The sequence below is a fragment of the Caretta caretta genome, chromosome 9 (genome assembly GCF_965140235.1).
Source record: "Caretta caretta isolate rCarCar2 chromosome 9, rCarCar1.hap1, whole genome shotgun sequence".
Taxonomy (NCBI): Eukaryota; Metazoa; Chordata; order Testudines; family Cheloniidae; genus Caretta; species Caretta caretta.
Window position 1 is genome coordinate 45,683,814 of NC_134214.1, and position 24,689 is coordinate 45,708,502.

Here is a 24,689-nt window from a genome sequence, read left to right on the forward strand (position 1 = left end):
ATACTTCAGGCTGAAAGCATCAGCCTGATTCTAGTCTCAGTTACATCTAGAGCAGCTCCTATGAAATCAGCGAAGTAACTTTGTGTTTACATAAGGATGCCTGAGGCTGGAGACAGGTGCAAATAATCACATTTCCTTATTCCCTGAATATTTTTTAACTTAGTTGAATGCCTCAGCTCAATACTTTTATTTGATCTATGTAGTGCTTGTCGAGATTTCCATTTTCATGCAATGTTGTCAGATCTCAACTGTATACATTTTAAGATTTAGAAATAAATGGTCTATGAAGTCTGTGCTGTTGTGTTACTCCTAGCCTAAATGCAACTGGGCCCAGGAAGGTGCTTTATTATTTATAAATATTTACTTTACATATAATCTTCCTAATTAGCACAGCCAATAATTTTTATACAACACCGGTGATCTCTCCCTCTCAACAAAACATTGAATAGCAGAGTGACGGGAATATACTATCTTGAATTTACCAGTACACTGGGAATTAAAATTAATTTTTTTCATAAAGAATTTTTTTATTGCAAAACACTAACTTTGATTTCTCTCTGTGGGTGTTTTACTTTATAATTCACAACACTTACAGTTTGGGTCTCCACTGGTCATTCGCGTAAATTAGCCACATTGTGCTGTATTAAAAATCGGGAAAATGAGAGAAATCCATCCTGAACAGTTAATGTATGTGTTTTTGATGCACCTAATGGAGTCCAAAGTAGTTGCTTCACAATCCAGTCCTCAAGAAAACATCTGTGTTTGATCCCACATGCTTTGGAGCTAGGTTCATTTAGCCAGTAAGAGGCTTCCCTGTAGATACTGCACTCGCTGGAATGTGCGCTGGGTAGGGGTGGACAGGGCAGGATCTTAGGAGATGCACCCCTGCATGCCAGAGAGGCCAGCTCTGCACCACTGTGGAAGGGCAGGGCCCTCTCTACACCCTGCGCAGCGGAACAGATCTAGTCTCCACAACACTTGCCTTGGCTGAGCCTTTGGCAAGGAAACAGACTTTGCCTCATCTACAGAATCTTTATATTGCATCCTATGCCTATGTACGCACTACTAATCACAGCCACAGTGCATGTGTTTGGCCATATGTCTACTTACGTCTTTTGTTCCTTTCTTCTTTGTTGAATTCATTACCCTGGACAGAAGTCAGAACTTGTGGGCAGTTCTGTCCTTCCTTCATCCTCCTCAAACTGTAACTGAAAGGTCCCCCTGCTGGTACACTGGCTGACCCAGATGCTGCTGCCTCCCCACTGTCTGCCTCCAGAGAGAACAGAAGAGGAAGCTCTTCCTTTTCTTTCCTTTTCTTTTCTCCAGCTTGGTCTTTGTCTGGAAGGGGGAGAAGATCTTAATGAAAATGGTCTGGGGACCCCAGGCCTACTGATGGATTTCCCAGCCCTTATCAGTGGCTGCAGTGTCTGAGTGGCCCTCAGACATCAAAATCCAATTGTGCCAGCTCCCATTTACAGTGCCTTCCATTGCTATGTAGCTTCCATCTGCTGTGTCAGAGTAGGGACGTGCCTCAGCAGTGTGAACGAATCCTGCATCCCCTCACGCTGCTCTGCACATGCAGCAATCTGACTGCTGGTGGAAGAGGGATGCGCTGCCTTAGTTGCATAGGAGTGCAGAGGTGGGGCAGAAACAGGTTGGTGGATATGCCATTATATAGATCCTATGGTCAGCAATACCCTATATACCAAGGGTGGGCAAACTACAGCCCACGGGCTGGATCCGGGCTGTGGGATTGCCATCCCCATGGCGCCGCGGGCCCTGCGCCACTCCCGGAAGCGCCTGGCATCACTTCCCTGGGGTGGGGGGCAGAGGGCTCCATGCAGTAGGGGGCTCAGGGCAGGGGCTTGGGTTCCCTGTTCCCGGTCAATGGGAGCTTCGGGGGAGGTACCCACAGGTGAGGGCTGCGCGTGGAGCCTTCCACCCCCACTCCCCTAGGGGCTGCAGGGATGTGGTGCTGGCTGCTTCCGGGAGCAGCGTGGGGCCACGACAGGTAGAAATCCTGCCTTAGCCCCGCCGCATGCTGCTGCCACCCCGGAGCCACTCCAGGTAAGCAGCACTGGGCTGGAGCCTGCACCCCAAACCTCTCCAGTACCCAACCCCCACCCCTGCTGCACCCTGCACCCTTCCACACCCCAATCCCCTGCCCTGAGCCCTCTCATACACCCCACACCCCTCCTGTGCCCCAACCCCTTGCCCTGAGCCCCCCTTCCCTGGCCCTGCATGCAATTTCCCCACCCAGATGTGGTCCTCGGGCTAAAAAGTTTGCCCACCCCTGCCATAGACAGAACAACATAGGAGACAAACTTTTCCCCGGTTACCAAGAAGATTTTAGCCTTTACACCTGTGTGGCTCTCCTAGTGTTCATTCAGAAATAGGAATGGCAGAAATCACATTTGGACAGTCTTACAAATCACTTAATTACATGCTTAACTCTTAAATATTTTCATTACGTACTTATTGCTTAGTCTTTGCAGGATCAGAGCCTTAGCACTGCCCCAAAAAGGTCACAGTCTATATGAATAATAATACCATGAAAGCAGCTGGCTCAAAATCAGAGGCAGGCTCTGTCTTCAAGCTGATGCTCCATATTCTTGTTTATATCCTTTCTTCTTGTGGAGAGAGACCAATGTTTTATTCAATATACCATCTGTCCCAGTGTATCTGAGCACTGTGCTTGAAACAGTAACAACTAAACTGGAGCTAAACCCAATGGCCCACAGGGAAGTAGCCTCTCTGCTAATGGGAACTCCCTTGTTTGCTGTCTCGCTCTGTTGCAACATCTTGTTTGCTCGGGTTCTGCCTAAATAGTATTTGCAAAGGCCTGTTGCTGAAAAACAGGTGGAGTTGAGGGAAACAGATATGACCATAACCATTCACCTAGCAGGCTAGTTCAGCTACAGGTAACAGGCTCTGTAAATGTCCAGCTGTCAGCTGGTGTTATATGGATTTCTGTGTTGCCAGCTGAAGATTTCATTACAAGTTTTGTGGTGGTTGGTGTCTTTCCATAAAGCCCTGACTCTTGGAGGCATGTGACTACCTGAGAATCTCTCCTTTCCTTTTTTTTTTTTCCCCAAAAGGAACTTTCCAGCTCTCATCATTATGAAAATGCATAGAATCATAGAATATCAGGGTTGGAAGGGACCTCAGGAGGTCATCTAGTCCAACCCCCTGCTCAAAAGCAGGACCCATACCCAATTAAATCATCCCAGCCAGGGCTTTGTCAAGCCTGACCTTAAAAACTTCTAAGGAAGGAGATTTCCTTAAAGGCACCAAGACCAGAGGGCAAATAAAAACAATTATTTTTAAACAATAATGCGTTTCTGAGGGCTGGCTTGTGATTTTTTTGAATACTTGGGATTGGCAGTATGGGGCTTAGCATGAACATGAGAGATGGAATGTTTGAGACTGGGCTACAGTCTGTTCTGTACAGAGTGTTCTTAGATTTGGCTTTAGTATCCGAGGCCTATCTGCAAAATCTCAAACTTTGTGCTACTGTCCAGATATAAACTTGATAATGCTCAAGAGCAGATGGTCAAAATGATCAAGAGTGGGTGCCCATAGCTAGACTCCTAAAACCAAATATACCCCCTGCTATAAGTGATTGGATTTTTCAGAGCTACTGAGTGCCTGTAGCTCCCCCAGACTTCAATTGTATCTGTGAGTGTTCAGCACTCTGGGAAATGAGGCTACCATTAATTTCGTGTTTGGACGAGGACTTAGGAGCCTAACTTTGGGCACTGAGGACTTTTGTGATGTCAGTGGTGGACTGTGGGGTCCCACTGTAGCACACATCCATACGACTCCACTGCAGCTCTTAATTCTGTTCTCACAGTGGCTTTTCAACATATTTTAAATTGCCTTGCATATGTAATAGTTGTAACCTGTCGTTTTCCTGGTCTAAAATGATGCGTTCTTTCGGATCTCATTCAGGAAATGCCTGAATTCTCTTTGCTACTGGGTAGACCCCTGCAAAGGCAAAAACAAAGGTTATTCATATACAGTAATGCCTTCAGGCTCCAACTGAGGTCAAGGCTGCATTGTGCTAGGCTCTGTCCCATGCACAGAGTAAGATTTTTCAAAGGCAAATAAATGGCCGTAGGGCTGAGCTTCCATAAAAGGCAGTGAGTTGGGTGGCTAACATCTGTGCCTTTGAAGATCTCCAGGACTCCCGGCCCCCAGGAACTCTCAGTCCACATAGACAGGACAGTCAGGTGATACACTATTATCCCCATTTTACAGATAGGCAACTGAGGTACAGAAAAATTAAGTGATATACCTGAGGGGGGGTCACATGAAGTCCATTAAAAGAATTATATTGATGTGCACTCTCTCTCTCCTCTCTCTCATAAGAACATAAGAATGGCCCTACTGAGTCAGACCAAAGGTCCATCTAGCCCAGTATCCTGTCTTCCAACAGTGGCCAGTGCCAGGTGCCCCAGAGGGAATGAACAGAACAGGTAATCATCAAGTGATCCATCCCATCACTCATTCACAGCTTCTGGCAAACAGAGGTTAACGACACCATTCCCGCCCATCCTGGCTAATAGCCATTGATGGACCTGTCCTCCATGAATTTATCTAGTTCTTTTTTGAACCCTGTTATAGTCTTGGCCTTCACAACATCCTCCGGCAAGGAGTTCCACAGGTCAACTGTGCATTGTGTGAGAAAATACTTCCTTTTATTTGTTTTAAACCTGCTGCCTATTAATTTCATTTGGTGACCGCTAGTTCTTGTGTTATGAGAAGTCGTAAAAAACACTTCCTTATCTACTTTCTCTACACCAGTAATGATTTTATAGACCTCAATCATATCTCCCCTTAGCCGTCTCTTTTCCAAGCTGAAAAGTCCCAGTCTTATTAATCTCTCCTCATACGGAAGCTGTTCCATACCCCTAATCATTTTTGTTGCCCTTTTCTGAACCTTTTTCAATTCCCATATATCTTTTTTGAGACGGGGTGACGACATCTGCAGACAGTATTCAAAATGCGGGTATACCATGGATTTATATAGAGGCAACATGATATTTTCTGTCCTATTATCTATCCCTTTCTTAATTATTCCCAGCATTCTGTTTGCCTTTTTGACTGCTGCTACACATTGAGTGGATGTTTTCAGAGAACTATCCACAATGACTCCAAGATGTCTTTCTTGAGTGGTAACAGCTAATTTAGCCCCCATCATTTTATATGTATAGTTGGGATTATGCTTTTCAATGTGCATTACCTTGCATTTATCAACATTAAATTTCATCTGCCATTTTGTTGCCCAGTCTCTTAATTTTGAGAGATCCTTTTGTAGCTCTTCGCAGTCTGCCTGGGTCTTAACTATCTTTAGTAATTTTGTACCATCTGCAAATTTTGCCATCTCATGCCTCTCTGTCCCATGCAGGACATAGGGCCTTCAGCGCTGCCTTCAATCTTTGCTGCAGTCTTAGCTTCTTCCCATGTCATTTGGATAGTTTTCTATTGTGCATTTCCACTGTATTCTTGGAAGTAGAAGAATACACTGTATCCTTCCACTCATCACCTCTTGCCCAGTCTAAACGCCTGTCTTATGTTGTTTGGGTCTTTCCTCCATGTGTGTCTTAGCCCTCTCCATTTTGATGGGCTGCATTGTTTAAATCTGATTAATACTAATATTTTATATTACTAGGGTGACCAGATGTCCCAATTTTTGGGTCTTTTTCTTATATAGGCTCCTATTACCCTCCCACCCCCATCCTGATTTTTCACACTTGCTGTCTGGTCACCCTATATATTACTAATAGTTGTTATAAATATTAATAATAATTAATTTAGTCTCTCTGGCATGGCAGAGTGCTAGGCATTCTCCACAAAATAGCTATCATATGAGTTTTAACCAGATGCCTCTTTAAGCCCACAGCTTTCTGTAGCAGCCATTTAGAAACTATTGATTTCACAAAGTAAGGCTGGTGTGGAAATGAGCAATCCCTTTCCTTAAGAAGAGTCTTGTGTCTTCCAAACTGAGCCACTAGATGGTGGAAAAACACAAGCAATGCATATAGAAACCAGAAAGTGTATTTTCTTCAGTGTGTGTTTTCTGGACTGTAATGTCTGATTAAAGCGCTTGTGTTGGTTAAGTTATTTAGCCCAAATAAAGAGGAAAAGCCCTCACAAAGCAAAACTGATATGAGCAGAACAAGCACTCAAATTTCTTTTCTTTTTTCTTTCTGTAGCTGCTCTTCAAGATTAAGGCAATATAAGACAATTTAATTTTCGAGTGGCTTTCATATAACATCTGTTCCAAAATGCTTTATAGTTAGATAGTGCAGTTAGAAATCTAAAATAACAATGAAAGCAGCAGGAGAAAGTAACAGAGAGAGTGGGCAAGCAGAACAGATGTTTTCAAGTCAAATGGAAGGTCAACGAGGTGGAGAGATACAGACAGGAGCTGCAGAACTGAAGATTGCTGTACCAAGAGTAGCTGGATTGTGTGAAGAAACGCAGGAAGCTGATGACAAGTACAGGGAAGATGACATCATCTTCTGGCCAAGTTGCTGGACTGGGTCTCTATTTTTGGCTCTGCTGCAGGATTCCTGTGTGACCATGGACAAGTCACTCCATGCCTCAGTTCCCTGTCTCTGAAATGGGACTAATATGACTTTTCTGTGTCTTAGTCTGTTTAGAATGGAAACTCTTTGGAGTGGCATTTTCTGAATGTTTCGTTCTTAGCTGTACAATCTTTTTGGTATGTAATAGCTTAGGATATTTAAAAAGAAGAAAAAATATGGAAAAAAGTTTAACATACCCATGAAAAGAAGCTTCCTTTTTTTAGGTTTTCAGGTGTCTGCTGGCTTGCAAAAACTACTAATACTGCATTAAAATCCATCACCTGGGACTCTTTGACTAGGCAGCAGTGGACCACTCTGTCCCATGTCAGGATACGTGGAAAAGGGAACCCATCTCATTCTCAGTTTACAAGGTCCTTTGGAAAGTGTCTCTGTCCTACAAAGTTTAGGAGATGTATAGAGATCCACCAGAATAAAGCTTACTCTTGGAAACCTTGCAGAATATAATGCTGCCCCCTCTATCCCCTCTGCACCATCCAAGATGGAGTCTTGCCTAACCCCCGGGCATATTAGTGTTATATTTTTGGTCCCTCGTGAATTTAGTTGCAAAGCTCTTTGGGGCAGGGATTATCTTTGTTCTGTGTTTACATGTGCCTGGCACAATGGGATCCTGTCTCTAATGGGGGCTTTGAAGCGCTACGGCAATACAAATGGGCCTGTGTAGTGCAGCTTTCCTTACCTGCAGACTTTTCAAGCTTAGCAAGAAACTGCTTTCTACATCTGTTGCTCATCGCAGCCAGTTTTCACTGCAACACTCAAAAGACATGTCTCTGTAGTACAGGACTAGCTGTGTGCTACGTTTCAAATCCCTAGCTGCTTCAGCTGTAGAGCTGTTCACAATAAAGGTCCCAAGAATATTTTATAATAGGGGTAGGGGTAGGGGTAGCTATACCCATTCTCTTTGTACTCCACAACTGGCCGGACGTTTTTTGACCTTTAAAACGTCTATCCTTCGGGCCAATACCAAGCCTAGAACATCTGAGCCCAAAAATGAGCTCTGAGTGGCTGGAAACAGGGTTAGAAAAAAAAGTTTGGGGCAGCCTGAGCAGTGCTAATTGCTGTCTCTGCTCAAGCAGTGCAGGCAATAGGCTTAGCAGTTTCCCAAATAGTCCATTAACTAGAAAGGATGGGCTGAAGCTTCTGGCCTGGGACTTTAGAGTTTTAGCTTCAATTCCCAATTCTGCCACAGACTTCATGTGTAAGCTCGGGCAAGTCACTTCACTTCCCTGTGCCTCAGGTCCCCCATTTGTTTAACAGGGTTGCTGATAAAACTCCCTTTCTCTGTCTTGTCAATTTAGACTGTAAGCTCGTCAGGGCAGGCGCTGTCTGACTGAGCGTTTGTGTAGCACGTAGCACAGTGGGGTCCTGATCTTGGTTGAAGCTTCCAGGGGTGTCTACAATGACGAATAACAGTCCATTGGGTGTAACTGAGAAGTAGCCTGGGGGTTGGAATGTTGGATTTGTGGCTCTGTGGGTTGGTAGGTTTGTGCACGCCAAAGGAGTGTGTTATTTGGGAACAATAATTTTAAAAGGGAATGTTGACGTTCTACTTCCATGTTTTAAATACATTTTAACTGTGCTGATTTTTAGATGGAAGATGTTCAGTTTAGGAGCTGCTTTGCCCAAATTCATAGCAAGTATTTCTCCTGGCAGATCTGACCATCAGGACCTGTATCTTTTTTTCTCAAACCTGTGCGTACAGCAGCAGATCTCTTGAGAGTGTCGTTCCTATCAGACCATGCATGATAAGGCAGGGACTCTCAATGCATGGATTTAATGTCTGGCGCCTACGTCCTCACAGATCTAGTTTTAAATATCTTCCATGTTGCATCTATTGGATAAGAGAGGGGGGAGACTATTGGGGGATATTTGCCCTTCTATCTACTCAGAAAAAAAATTAAAGGTAAATCAGTTTCATGTCTTTTGAATGACATTCATCCTGGTGCAGGGGGTTCAATAATGCCCTGAGCTGGCGCTCTGCACAAGGGTGAATTTCACTCACCACAAATTGGGTCAGGAGAATTAGTCTGAGAGCTAAAAAAAGTAAGAATCCTGCACCTAACCCAAGACTTTTTGCTCATTTCTGGAAACATATCTGAGCTCAAGGTTCTAAATTGTTTGGTTAACTGTCCCTCCCCATCTTTCTTTTTCATTTCAATGTACCTCTCTAGTGGCTAGAAGCAGAACAACTGAAATTCCATAAGAGAGACTCTTGTTGTTGTTTGTCCAGCCAACCTTTGAAATGCCAGGATATTTGGATGAACATGTGATCTTTTGAGAACAAATCCTGAACTCTGTACCTTGCCCCCCAAAAGTTGTCCCTTTAAATCTTTAAAATGGGATACTGTGCCTAGAGCAGGTAAGAACAATATTGTTCCCACAACATGTCTGTGTCGTGAGCTCCTCTGCAAAGGTGCTGAAATGTTCCCGCCACTTGTTTGCTTTTCTTCAACCTTTCTTTTAAAGATCGTCCTCAAAGGCCACAGCATATGAAAACTTCCTGACAGGTTAAGAAAGCAAAAGCAGATGCTGAAAGGACAAAACAATCCCCAAATAAATCAATAGCTATATTTCTGACTGTTTTAAAACCAATTGCTTTAGGTGCCACTATTGTGAATCACTTCTTGTTCTGATCAATACCCCTTGGCAGCCGTACAGCTATTCAGATAAGCTATCAGTGGAACTAATTGTTGTTGAAACCAGACCTGTTTGATCCGTAAGGCAGGGGTGTTTTTGTTTTTCTTCTGTTAGTGGCATAGAATGGCTTCAGTTAAATTTGACTTGTGCCAGACTTTGCTCACTCATTTCAAGGGTGTGCCCCCAACTTAATGGAACAAAACTTTGCTGGGTCTTCACACTGCACACGAGAGAGCTGGAAATACTTCCGTTCAGAATTGCTCACAACGTTGGCCCCAATGCAGCAAAGCACTTATGCATGTGCTTAAAATTAAGCATATAAAGTAGTTCTATTGACTTCAGTGGGGCTGCTCATGTGCTTAACTTTAAGCAAGAACCAAGTTGGTTGGAATTGGCTGAACACCGCACAAAAAAGAGCACAGGGCAGATTGTCAGCTGCTATACATCAGCATAGCTCTAATGAAGTCATATTCCAACTTACCTCATGGGTTTATTGTATATTATCACTCTCTTAAATTTCCATTTTAACTAAGGACATTCCTACACAGTACACAATGAAGTCTGCTTTGCTTTTCAGACAGAAGTATTCCCATATGCTTCAGACATGACCACAATCCAGTACTGTGCAGAGGCACCAATATACTCTTCTGTGCGTGGAAGCATCTACAGATGTTGTAGCCAGCTGTACTGTATTTTAGTGCTGCATATGCAAAGTGAGGCTCAGAGAGCAGAGTTCAGATCTTTTTATGAAACAGACAGGAGTTATACGATGGAAGAGGAGATCTAGGTGTTGCAATTTAAACAAAGCCACAGAGTTAAGGTGACAGAGGGAGGCTATTGCAGAGAATGATAGCCTATCCCTGCACCCGCCTGTGAGGGTGAGATTAAACATACTGAGCCAAACTCACCAGTGGCATAAGCCATGCAATTTAGTCAAGACCTAGTTGCAAATATGTGCAGGTATTTGGTTTGCCATACCTGCCAACGATTTTAAAACCAGGACAGGCTGAATGTTTTCCATAGAAGAGAATCAGGGGATGAGGCCCTCCAAGTAGAACTCATGAAGCATTGCAAACACCTTTACAAATGGAAATTGCCAGTTTCCTGCTGAAAAATTCTCAGAAGAAAATTGGGTTTCTAATTTTTTTACCAAAACGTCAAAGTTTTCTGTAGAAAACAACTGGTGAAAACAGGTGGTGGTGTTTTTTCCTCCATCAAAATATTCTGCAGGAAAATCCCCATTTTCTGACCATCTCTTATTAAAACACTATTGATTAAGTTCAGTGTGTTTTGAAGATGACTGTCCACTGACTGCTCTTCTTCCTTGTCCCCTGACAGTCTTTGTGTCTGGCAGTTTAAGGGGTTCATTTTAAAAACAGTCTGAAGAATCTTACTGTGCTAAATGAGGGGGATGTGAGGAAAGAGTTTTCTGTCTGTTGCATCACCTGTTGTGTCATGTCTTATATGTTGATTAACTCTTCAGGGCAGAGCCATCTCTTTGTACAGTGGTTAGCAGAGTAGGCCTCTGATCCATGATTGGGGTCCTTAGGCGATACAATAATACAGACAAATAATGGTGAATGATTTTGTGAAATGTTTTCTGTGAATAAAATTAATTAATTTTGAAAGTTTGACCAGCTCCACTGAAACAAGGTTCCATGCAATGATCATAATGGTTCCTGCTGGCCTTAGAATCTGAAAGCTCTTTGTTCTATTACTATTCATTAGGCTTCATTCAGCCTTGGTGTACCTGGCTCAAGCAAATTTGGGGCCAGCTACAAGAGCATTCAATTGCTCCCATAGCTGCAAGACCTAAGATTCAACGTGTGACCATCTCACACCTGCCCCAAACTCCTACCGTAAGCCAGCTGGGTGAATTCATTGCAAAGACAAGGGGATGCAGAATGGGAATGTGTCCATGGCTGGTGCATGTTTGTAGAGGAGGTTAAGGTAATAAATAGCAGCCAGGGGTTTCCTGTTAAAGTGGATGGGGTGGGGAGGAACCTACTATGACCCACAACCAGGACTGTGATAGAGGTGAAGATCCCAGTTCTCTATAGGGTTGTTACCACAAAGCATTGTCAGCATGAGTTAGTGCATTTTATGCACCATGTGACAATGAAGCATGAACAGTAAAAACAAGATTAGCATGGATGAGATTCCATGGCAGCACTGTCTGAACTGGTTATTACAAGAGGGGTGAACATGTCCCAGTTTGATTTTTTTTTTGATAGTCCCAAAAAGCTAAGTAATCATATTTGAAATGCTGACTCACAAGCTTTGTCCTTACATCCCTTCACTGGCTGTGAATTTTCAGAAAATCCATTGAATAAGGGTAGTATTTTTCCTACCACATACTATCTCCAGAGTTATGGCTTTGTGTGAAGATTTGCTTTTCTTTCCCTATCTCTCTTCAAACCCAGATAGCTTGGGTTACTATTGCAGTATTTTTTTGTACCTGGGAATAGAATTGCAGTTCCAGTACAAAGAGGTTTTTAACACTGTAGGTTGCTCTCCTCTTTAAGGGCCGGCTTTCTGCCTTTCATGGTACTTCCAAACAAATTGCCTGCTTTCATGATTTGCTCTTGCTTTTAACATCAGGTAGATCTTACAATAATGTCATGTGGATAATACTAAGTCATTTCACTTGCTTCAGAAATGGGTGCATTGGTATGCCACCAGTCTGTGTAAAACTGCAATTACATCAACAATTAAAACTGAGAAAGGAAGCAAAGGAAACGCTTTACATTAAATAGTACCAATTACAGAGTAAGTACCATGCTGCTAAGAAAAGTAAATGTTCTAGTTTATGTTATATAACTAGCAAAGAGCAAACTCTTGTACTGTTTGTAGATGTTTGACTTTATTGTTTCAGAAACAGATAGTCTGCAGCTGTGCTACCTGCGAACTCATAAAATAAGTAGAGTCATGCTTGGTAGACATTTGGATGGGAAACCTCCATGGAATAATCAGCATTCCTAAGACATGTTGGTGTTTGTTTAGTAGATAGCTCCTTACTGCTGTGTTTCAGTCAAACCCATGCCTTGTCAGTGTCATAGCAGTGCACCGTGTTGTTGGAGGTGAGATCCTGCAGAAAAGACGCAACATTTAGGCATGGATCATTCATGGTTGTTGAAAATTCCACATCTCTCTTTCAGGAGTAGGATTTCTCTACTGGAATCTTGGGATTACATTCTGTCTACTTAAATTCTATTGTCATTTTTAACTGCCTCAGTATTTTCTTTTCTTTTCTCTTACCATCTGTCCCTACAACTGTATTGTTTAATTATTCTGGTGCCTTTATAAGCCAGTGATGAGTTCACTTCTCATGTGCTATTGGACAAATCATATAACCTTTCTCTGGCTCCATGTCCTCCCATCTGTAAAATATTTCCCTCCCTTAAACAGTACTATGAGGAAAAACTCATTAAAGTTTGGGAGTTGCTCAGATCCTCTGGTAATGAGCACCACAGAAAAGAATTGCTAGCTGCAGCATTGACGTCTTTTCCAGAGGTAGCTGTATTTTGTTGATGGCTGATCTGAAATGTGTATGTAGCTTATAATTCTGTGGAGTGCTCTGCTGCTTGCAAAAGGTGCTATGTCAGTAAATAATTATGACATCTGTCAATGCTACAGTGTCACAATCTGAACACAAAGCAGCGTTTTGTTACACAGGGGCTGTAGCGGAGTCTTGCCATGTGCAATAAATGGAAATAAATGGATGCTTGAGAGACTTGATCCGTTCTGGCTGGATTTGAGGCAGAAGTATTAGTTTAGCACAGAATATAATGGGCTCCACATTGTACAATTTCTCTCTTTCTGATTGTGTGCCCAGTTGGTCTGCTGTCAAAGCTCACGGTACAGGGTTTAAGACAACCTCTAGCAGGAGGCAGGGTGAGACCTTCAAGGAGCAGATCATCCCACATCTATCTGCTGTGGGGTCCCTCATGTCTGTCTGGGAGGCATCTGCTGCTAGTCCCTGTTGGACACAGGATAAGCTGGACCACAGGTCTGATCTGGTATGGAAATTCCTATGGCTCTATAACTTTGAGAGAGAGAGATCTACAGTTCTCCCCCATAGTTTCCTTCATCCCCTGACTACTGCCCTCATTCTCCAACTCCTATCCCTTCCTGGCTCTGATTTCCTTACCAGAGTGCTCCTCAAGAGCGTGCGTGGATGGTAGGTTCAGACTGTGACCCATAGGGCGTGGAGTTTCTCTGCCGTCTGGCCAGGCTGCCGTAAGTGGAGAGGATGCTCCAGCTGCATTTCCCAGCTCCAGTCCACACTACTGCATTGGGAAGGGAGCACGTCAGCTGTCCTTCTCCCAGCTGCTCCTCAGCGCCTTCCACAAATCCTTGGGTGTCTCTGGCCAGTCAAAGAGAGTGGTAGGGAAAGGGATGGAACAGCATTTTTATTTGCATTTTCAGCCACCGCAGGACATCAGTGGCCAGAAACCGTTATATTTACATGTGTCCTTGACATCCTGTACAGCATGTCCAAAACTGATGCTGTACTATATTATTTGGAGTATATGGGTCTAAATCACACTGGTCTACTTGGTCCTGGTCAGTTTTCATGGGTGTCAATTCCCATTTTAAAGATAGCAGAGGCAAGATGACAGCAATGGATTTGGGTGGTCCAACCTTTCCAGTGCAGCGGGATGGATGCTAGTTTTGGGCACCTTTTTAGGGCACATACAGAAGTACAGATGTGTGCTCGATGTACAGTGCATGCAAAGTCATGCCACATGGAAGACGCCATTTTTTAGAGCTGGTCTGCTGCAGCTGTGTTCAGGGGCTGGCTGGAATAGTTCTGCAGGCCGAATCCGGCCCATAGGCTGCCAGTTGGATCACCACACCAGCTCTGCTACCATGTAGAGCTTCCTTAGTCTACCACTGTCCATGACTTTTGGGTATGATAGTTTGAATTATTTCTTATGATGTGTATTTGAGGCAGTAGGATGGTTCAAGGAAAACAAAACTTTACATGCAATATTGGTTGTATGCTGAGGTTTGGAATATCCCTGAGCAGATGCCAGCAAATATATGTAACTGATGTCAACAAGCTTTTTGTCAATTGGTGTGCAACCAATTAAAGTTACAAATGATAAAGGAGATAAGCAAGAACTGTGGCACATCATCTGCAACTGCTTATGTTCTTCTTTGCAAGAAGTAGCAAAGTTTCAGAACACTGCAGGGTGTTGTCTTTTGATTCCTAGTGCAAATCTGGCCCAGGGTGATGTGATGGAAAGCCCCCCGTATTCACACCCTACGCACTATTGTAATAATCTTTGTACAAAATGTGCCTTGTAAGGTATTGTTTGAAAACTCATAACAATAATACCATGGTGAAATGTATGTAGCAACATGGTGTAAAATTATGTATTGGTGGTACATGTTCAAACCCACGTAGCCCTGATTAGGCACAAGTGATCAAACAGGTCTCAAACAAAGGAATGTGTGTTCACCGCAATTGATATGTATGTTGTGAACAGGATCCTCAGACAATGAAAGGGTCAAGACAGGAGAAAAGAAAGCTCTGAATTTCAGCAAACAGAGGTGAGAGGAAACAGCATGGGACCTTTTCACTACTAGACATCATGTCACTTTCTTTACTGTTTGAATAAACTGCTTTGAGGGGTAAGCGTCAGGAAAATGTATCTTAAAGGGGGACTGGACTCTAAAAGTGAGGGGCAAAAACACCATAGCATCTCTCTCCCTATCCATCTCTCTCTTTTCACTAAGAAGACAAAAGAAACAGCTGTTGGACTTTGGGAGCAGATCCTGGCCTGAGAGTTTGGTCAGCAATGTTACTGGAAACCTGATAAGAGACGTCACCTTGAACCAAGTCTAGCTTTTTGAGTTTAGAACGTGTTTTATCTTTTTCTTGTAACCATTTCTGACTTTAATGCCTCATTACTTGTACTCACTTAAAATGTCTCTCTTTGTAAGTAAATAAACTTGTTTTATTCTTTAATTAAAACAAATCCAGTGTTGTGAATTGTTTGGGTAACTCCATTTGAGGCAGCAGACTGTTGTATGTTGATCCCCTTAGAGGGGCAATGGACCTAATATATCTGGACAGTCCAGGAGAGGGCTGGACAGTGCTGAATACATGTTTTTTGGAGGAAGACTTGCAATGAATTAGGGTCACCCTACAAGTAGTAACCAAGGCTGCTGGAAGCCAGAGTGTGGCTGGTGTTTGCTGACAGGCTGCTGGGGTCAGAGCTGCTGGACTGGGGCTGTGGCTATATGCAGATACTCAGGGTGTGACCTGCCTGCTGTTTGTGAGGAGCCCAGGTTGGGAGCTACAGCAGCACAGCATTGTGAGGCACCCAAGTCTTCGGAGGCAAGTGGTGACAGTCCCTCACAGGTCTGGATGGCACCCCGGAATGTCATAGGTGGTAGCCACTAAATATCCTAAGCATTTGAAGGCTGTCAGACTGTCTGCCTCAGATGAATTAGTGGCCTCAGCCTAAATCCTAGCAGACAAGTGTCCACATCAGAAAAATCACCACCATAATATGCACTAGCTGGTCCCATTGTCAGGAGAGGCCAAAGACTGAGCTGTCCTTTCACTCCTAGAGGGGGGTCCTCCAAGTCAGGGTCATGTTCCATTGGTGGGGCCACGTAAGGGAGCCTGGTTCGGTCCAGTGAATAAACAGAGGACGTGTCTCCCTGGCTGTCCCTCTGGAACCCTAACGTGTGTTCAGCACTTTGCCGATGGCTGCTAAGACTGTCAGGATACCCAGGCTAGCTGCACTGCTGTTCCCGCTCTGGGTCTCTCTGCATGCACCCCCAGAAGTGATGATCCTCGAGTTTTCAATTCTCTCAGGATGGAATCACATGACTCTCCCTCTTACACCAGGACCTCAGTTGCAGATCGCTGTGTACTAACCAAGATTACCCCAGCAGGCCCAATTACCTGCAGGTCTGCTCTTGGGGAGCTGTATCCAATGGTCTACACAGAATGGCTGTAGGGCCTTTCCAAAACAAGCTACTGTTTATTTTTAGTGGCAGGAACACTGCATAGCACAAGAGAACAATGTTTTTTAACCAGTAAAGCAGTCTATCTCCCTAGAGCTATCCCCCCACGACGATAGACAGGGAGGCCAAGCTTCTTTATACTTCCTCTGTCGAGCTACTCTCTGCCTCAGCCTTTTCCCCCAAACAGCCCCTGACAGCTGAACCCCCCCCCTTATAGATAGAGGCTTTTTAACCATTTCATGTCCTTTTAATCTTAGGGCTGGTCTAGATGACAAAGTTAGGTCGACTTACCTATGTCGCTCAGAGCTGTGAAAGATTTCCTACCCTGTGCAATGTAATTAAGCCAAGCTAAGCCCCGGTATAGACTGTAATGTGTCGATGGAAGAATCCTTCTGTTGACCTACCTACCATTGCTATAGTAAGTGGCTACACATTTCTAGTGCTGATGTAATCTTAGGCCTGGTCTACACTAGAGAATTAGGTCAGTTTTACTACGTTGGTCAGGGGGTGTGAAAAATCCACACGTCGCTGAGTGGCATTGTTAAGCTGACCTAAGTCTTCGATTGACCTACTTACTGCCTTTTGGGGAAGTGGATTATGTACACGTAGGTAGTGTCTACACTGAAGTGCTACAGCAGAGCCGCTGTACTGGTTTAAGTGTAGACAATTCTTTACGCTCCTAGCCCAGGCAAAATAAGCCCTTTAACTTCACTGGAGCCAAGGCACACAGGCTTTTCCCAGTTAATATCCCACTCTTTCTTCTCGAAGGACCCTGAAGTATTTTACCGAGAGGTGTCTTATCTCTAGTCATTGTTTTATTTCCTGCTTATTTTTCTTAACAGCCTCTTTTCACTTCACACAGGCAGGGTGTGTTTATGCTACACGGGCACAGCTATGCTGCTGCAGCTGTGTTGCTGTAGCACCATCTTGTCAATGCTTCCTCCATCGATGGAAGGGGTTTTATATACCGTAGTTAATCCATCTCTGAGAGGCAGTAGCTAGGTTAGCAGAAGAGTCCTTCCATCGACCTAGCTGCCTTTACGCCGGGGGGTTAAGCCGAGCTTACCAAGGCATGCAGGGCATAACATTTGTCACAGCCCCAAGCAATGTAGCCAGGTCGATATAATTTTTAAGTGTAAACCTGGCCTCACACTGAAGATATTCCTTACGGGACAACTGGACAACCATATGTAGGGTTCATAAATTAATATAGAGCAGCCCCACATCCTCACAGAAGCCACTAGCTGCAATAAATGAGGTAGCATTTATTTTGACCAGCACAAAAATAATTTGAAAATAAATGTCTAAGTGTTTGTTCATCTCCTCACACCACTATCATAGTCTGAGCACCATTTGGAGATAGCTATTTCCTTTGCCTAGCTGCAGTGCGCTGGTGAACACAAAGAAAGAGAAAGACGACTCCGGAAACAGAGCCTTACACATTTGCTTCAAATCTATTTTCATTACAAGCCTGGTTAACAGGCAATTAATTATGGATTAGCCTTTCCACGCTGGGAAATCTGGCTGGCATTTGTCCATTTAAAAAAAACCAAACCAAACCAGCGCAGATGTTCTGGTGGGATTTGCTCAGGAGAGTTTCTGGAGCAGAATAGCAGCAGTGGTGCAGGTTCAGGCTGAGGCTAATTTAAGTGCAGCCCCCCCCCCGCTATATCTGGCCCTGAGTTTGCAAATTAATATTTGGCTTAGGTTTACTGTCAGTTAAGCCTTCCCCTTCTCAATGAATATTATTTGCTTGCTTGAATATTTCATCTTTACAGAACTGTGGATGATCATCCAAGTGGCCTTCCCTTCCCCTCTCCCAGGATGCCTTCATACAGTCATCTGTGATTAGCCTAAAAGGTTTGGTTTTTGTTTGTACCACGCGGGGATACTTCTCTTTATATATGAAATACTCCTTGCAAGGGGCACTGCTGAATGAGCCAGAAACAATGGGAGAAGGGATTTCTTAATTAACATAAGGCTATGGAAAAACTCTGTAAAGGGCAAGAAAAACTTTCCTGAACAATTCTCTGAGCTCATCTTGCAGGAAACAAGCTCTTGCTGCATTTCTTCCTTTGGTTTCCACACGCACACACCTCGTTAAAAATAAGCAAATACTGGGCTTGACTGTGGTGGGTAAAGGCAAGTCTCTTCTGATCCAGAATGTGTTCATGGTGGGAGAGCGACATAATTGCAGATACTGATATAGGATTTTAATGAAGACAACCCCATGCAACATCTGACTGTGTGTGAATATCTGCACTGAGTGTTTACATGCACTGGCAACTCTTGCTTAAAATCCCACCCACAGTTGTCATTGTGCTGAAAACTTAATATTGGATTTATTTTTTAAACAAAAGAAACTAAAAATAAAATAATTCTTGTGGGTAGAGAAGCTGGTATGAAGCTATCAGATTCTCCATCTCAGTAAAATAACAGTCTGTGCTTTTGGGCCCGGATTCAGGAAAGCATAGCTATTCAGGATAACACGTAAGCACAGCTCATATTCACAAAGGTACTTAGGTACCTGACTCCCATTGAATTGAAAGGGAGTTAGTGAATCTGGATCCATATACTTTACTTTATGCAGGTGCTTATCTGATGTTCTAAATAGGGATGAATATAAGCATGTGCTTAAGTGCTTTCCCAAACTGAGGCCTTAGATCCTGAGTTATAATTTAACCAATCTGTGACTGACAAAGAGCCTGATCAAAAGCCCATTGAAATCAATGAAAAATTTCCCATCGACTTTGATGGGCTGGGAACCAGGCCCTAAAACCAAACCACGTATATGAGGAATTATAGACGGAGCACACAAATATGGAACAAACAGTTAATATAAAAGAGCTTCCCTCTCTCAGTGTCACTATCGGAGTGTAATGTCACTGTCCAAGAGTGACCAGCTCTCTGATGAGCTGTGGGTCTCAAAAAGGAAGTCTGACACTTTACTTCTGAGTGACTATCATCAGAATTCAGCACATCTATGAACCAACTGACTCATCATATTGGGAACATGCTAGTCAGCACACGCTGTTTGAACTAGTGAAGACAAAGATATTTCTTTATCCAGTTAAAATAGGTGTGTATTTCCAGCAGAAGATGAACAAATGATGCAGGATGTCAAGCGCCCATTTAGGACTTATTTCACAGGTCAAGCTGCCCATTCAGGACTACTCTATTTTGTAATTTTGACACTAATAATTATGAACAAGAGCAGTGTGTAGGAGTCAGTGATCCATGGGAAGGATACAGGGATTTCAAAGCAATATTGGCATGCAAAATCGAGCAAAATCGAGCAAAATCAAGCAAAATCAACCTTGATGTAATTGCAAGTTGTTACACCAAGGATGAATAGTATTTTTCAGAATGTGCGCTATAGTGTTAGAAACATGCATGCAGGAACTGGATGTTGTCCAGAGCTCTGTTTGCCACTGGGATACTCATTTCTATAACATTCTTTAATATATTGTATTAAAATTAAAATATAGCCCATATTAGATGTTCCCCTATAGCAGTTTTCATACGTAATATAACAACAGCCATACTGGGTCAGACCAAAGGTCCGTCTAGCCCAGTATCCGGTCTTCCGACAGTGGCCAATGCCAAGTACTTCAGAGTCTGCTACAGCTGCTCACTAATAGACCCTAAGTCTTGGAGCTCAACTGGTAGAGGCTCATGTTCTTAGTGCTGAAGCTGTTGGGGTTAAACTCTTTGGGGGTCAGTTACAAAAACAGCATTTTATTAATATCAGATCTGCTAAGAACGTAGTAGAAAATGCGAAACAGCTTCATACGAGAAACCATTTGAATGGGCTGAGGAGGTTTGAGGAAAACTGGGTGTCTCTGAGCACAGAAGTGATGGGACGCCTTGGAGCAGAGTGGGTATTTTGGTTCTACCAACACCTTTCTGAACAGTGGTAGATGCTGCAGCATTGGTTTCCTTGAAAATGTTGCCCATAATAGGGTGGCTTGCCTTTGGACTGGAGAGCCTGGGGTTAAGCGAGCCCTGACTACAGGATGAGCCCCACTTGTGAGAACCAGGCAATTCCTTCATAAAAGGGGTCAGGTTTAAGGGCTGATAGGGTCCAGATGGGGAAGGAGTTGGAGGGAAGAGAGTGTAAGGGTCAAGAAGAGTTTTATAGGACCTTGAGTCAGAAGGAGAATCAGAGCAGGAAAGGAAGCTCAGAGGAGGGACGCAAGCTCTTCAGACAGGGAGGCCTGCGTGGGAACTTGATCGAAATGGGAGAGATTGGGAGACCCAGAGGGGAAGTAAAGATGTGAGATAGGAAGTGGCCCAAGGCAAACTGCACTACAGGTAAAGGAGTTGACCTAGCTGTGCAGCCCTGAGCTGGAACCCAGAGCTGAGTGTGGGACTGGTTTCCCCTACCAGCCCCAGTGAAGGGGGCTGCAGGCTGAACCTTGAAGACAGGCTGAGGAATAGCCCCTGAGAGGGCAGAAGGATCTGTTTGGCATTGACATTTTGGGGACTTCTTAGGTTGGACGGTTGTGATCACTGAAAGGGGTGGACTTAAGATGGTGACCTGGCTGGAGGGCTCTGTGAACAGATAGAGGAAACTGCCACAGCACTGGAGCAACCATCAGCAGGAGGCGCTAGCCATGCAAGAGATCTGCAGTGCTGCCCAAAAGGTGGGTGCCCGGGGTAAGAGGACTCATTTATGTTGCTCTTGAAAACGCAACTTCCTGTTGTGTCACTCAAAACGTGGACTGGTTGGTGCTAACGTCGCTGCTGGGATCTGATGATAGCGGCCTGTGTTGGAATTATGAGGTTATTTGGCACACCTCCCTAGTCAGGCATCCCATTAACAGCAGATAATTCAGTGATGACCCCCTCCCTATATGAGGCTCATTTTAGCATTGACTAAAGGAGGAACTAGACAATCTAATTTCTATGATTAGAACTTGAGCTTTCGTGAGCTACAGCTCACTTCATCGGATGCATACCATGGAAACTGCAGCAGACTTTGGGGGGGTGGAGGGTGAGAAAACCTGGATTTGTGCTGGAAATGGCCCAACTTGATGATCACTTTAGATAAGCTATTACCAGCAGGACAGTGGGGTGGGAGGAGGTATTGTTTCATATTCTCTGTGTGTATATAAAGTCTGCTGCAGTTTCCACGGTATGCATCTGATGAAGTGAGCTGTAGCTCACGAAAGCTCATGCTCAGATAAATTGGTTAGTCTCTAAGGTGCCACAAGTACTCCTTTTCTTTTTGCGAATACAGACTAACACGGCTGTTACTCTGAAACCTATATTTAGAACGAGAGGCAAAAAGATGAACATTTATACCCTTCACTTCATTTTCTGTATTAGGCTGAAATCAGTGCCTGAGGTTGCATGCAGACAAGCACGCAGACAAACCCAAGCCTTCTGGTATATTTTGTCTGAGCTCAGAACTCTGAGCTGGCCTGTAAAATAAATGAACTAGAAAAGCATTCTGGGTACTGGCATGGAAAAAAGCATACCAAGCATTCTACTTTGCTTGCAACAATTTTTTCAATACCATATTGTAGATAATCTATGTCGATTACATTTCTGTGTGGCAGAGAAACGGGGGTAGTTCTGGAGCTCATTCAGTTTCGGCTTGGGGATCTGTGGAACTGTGCTTCCCGGTAGCTTTTCAGCTGCTTACAAAACATTGCTCAGTGTAACTATCAACGGACACACAAGTTCCACAGGGAAATGGGAAGGGAGTTTAGCAGCTCTGAGAAAATTGCTTTTCTTGTGATCGCAATTTTAACATTTTACAGACAGGAGGAAACTATTTGTTATTCAATGCATAGGTGCTGGAACTAGGGGTGCTGGGGGTGTTGCCGCACCCGCTGTCTTGAAGTGATTTCCATTATAAACAGCGTTTGCAGTTTGGTTCAATGTCTCTGAGCACCGCCACTGTAAAAATTGTTCCAGCACGCTTGATTCAATGTGACATCAGAGTTGTTTGGATGTTTCTGAAGAGGTGTTCGCTTCAGGTCAATGAAAATTCCATTGCTCTAGTAGAATTCCAGGCATCTGGCAAAATTCTTGGTCCACACTGGCCAAAGGAGGATTCTCCTGGTCTGAGGGGATCCCCACGTGGCTGGTTGATATATCAGGCCCTCCTGGTGACCACTTGTAAATCACCACCTCCTGGTCACTGGCAATCCCCAGATGCCAGAACTGCCTGGGGCAAGCTATAGGCTGCTCTAAGTTGTGCTGGGGACTAGCCCTCCCGGATGGTCCCTGTAAAGCCACCTTTGGCCCTGCACCCGAGGCTCAGCTGGACCATTGTAGGTTTATTCTAGCCCTAGGTCACATACCTCCAAGCTACACAGTGTGCTTAAAAAATATTAAATGGTTAGTTTTAACAAATCCAACACCAATAAATCACCTTATGAAATCAGATTTAAGAGAAAAATCAGCTCCTGTTTCCCAGCCTTCCTTTGCAACTCATTGGCTTATGGCAGGGACAAAGTGACTTCTTCTAGGAGTCTCTGTATTTCACAAAGGGTTCATCATGTGTTCCTTCTTGCTGCCAGTAGGGGGCGTGGAGTGGGTCATCTCAGGGTTCTTTTACTGATTTTTTTGCAGATGATTAGGTACATTAATACAAGGGTAATTTTTTACCTGCTCACTTGGTTTCTGCGAGTTCCTTATCTATGAAATTTCTGGAGGCTGAGATATTGAAAAACTAAATGTTGTACCTAATAGAAGCCTTCCAGCTGCAATGCATGCAATAATCAATTAATATTTAAAGATATATACTGAACAGAGTCTTAGGCCCCGATTCAGCAAAGCATATAAACCTGCAAATAATCCCATTGAAGTCAACAAAGCACTTAAGCAAGGGCTTAAGTTAAGGAAGTGCTTTGCTGAACTAAGGTCTCAATAAATATCCAATGCAATCAACCCTTCTATACAGAGATCTTACATTTTATTTTACCTAGTTAGATTGTAGAAGTATTTTATATAGGATCCTTCACATTGAGGACTACAAAATTTTCACACTGTTGAATTATAAGATAAAGAGCTAAGGAAAGTTTTAAAGCCAGAGAAGAAGCATCTTAGAGGGAAGGGAAAAGAGTTCCATATAAATGGAGCAATAGAAATGAAAGAATGACCCTTACTGCTCTCACCAGAGCTAAACTTGCACCCATCTCAAACTTTTGGCTCATTTTTTTTTCTTTATCCTTTCTGTAGTCTGGCTGGGACCAGGAGCAAAGGGACCAAGTTACCACTAGAAAAACTGTCCTAGTATTTCCAGCCTGGCTGGAAGCAGGAAGTTGTTTGTTCCCATGAGATCCCTCCTTTGGTTTTGCAGATGTAAGAAGTCTGGATATGTATCCAGGTGTTGGAGCCCCTAATGGAACCAAACCCAGACTCCAAACCTTCTGAGGTTAAAAATGTCCCAGGCGACCACCCTGTAGGAAGTTAACAGAGGAAGCCAAGATTTGATCAAGAATTGAGCAAGCCAGTGGGGCGGAATAATAGGTCCTCTAATGACTTACTGGTTGGATTGCACTGACCACCCACTTATTGTTTTGATTTGAGATAATCTTTTTTTCTTACATAAACCAGTTTTGATTGGCACAAAACTGTACTCCTAAACACATATCTACAGCCAAGTCTTTTGTCTATGTCCTACCCTCAAGTCTCTTTCCATAGGAAGTAGGTGAGCTAGACCATGTAACAGCTACCTACACAAAGCAGTGCTTTTTTGACACCATGAGATGTAAGCAGGGAAGTCTGGATGGCCAGGACAACCATGGAGAATTGGAGGATGCAGCTTTACTGTAGTTTCATTCATTAATTGAAAATCATGGGGCCACTGACGGTCTTACTGAAAGTGATCATAATGAGTGTGAATAAGAAGAGTAGCCATTCTATGCCTCTAGCACACAGATCATGGGGAACCCAGAACTACTCAAGACTAAGGCCTGGTCCACACTACGAGTTTATGTCAGATTTAGCAGCGTTAAATCGAATTAACTCTGCACCCGTCCACACAACGAAGCCATTTTTTTTGACATAAAGGGCTCTTAAAACTGATTTCTGTACTCCTCCCCAACAAGGGGATTAGCGCTGAAATCGACATCACCGTTTCAAATTAGGGTTAGTGTGGATGCAATTCGAAGGTATTGGCCTCCGGGAGCTATCCCACAGTGCACCATTGTGACCGCTCTGGACAGCACTCTCAACTCGGATGCACTGGCCAGGTGTACAGGAAAAGCCCCGGGAACTTTTGAATCTCATTTCCTGTTTGGCTAGGCGAGTTCATCAGCACAGGTAACCATGCAGTCCCAGAATCTAAAAAGAGCTCCAGCATGGACGGAACAGGAGGTAGTGGATCTGATCAGTGTATGCGGAGAGGAATCCGTGCTATCAGAACTACGTTCCAAAAGATGAAATGCCAAAACATTTCAAAAAATCTCTGAGGCCATGAGGGACAGAAGCTACAGC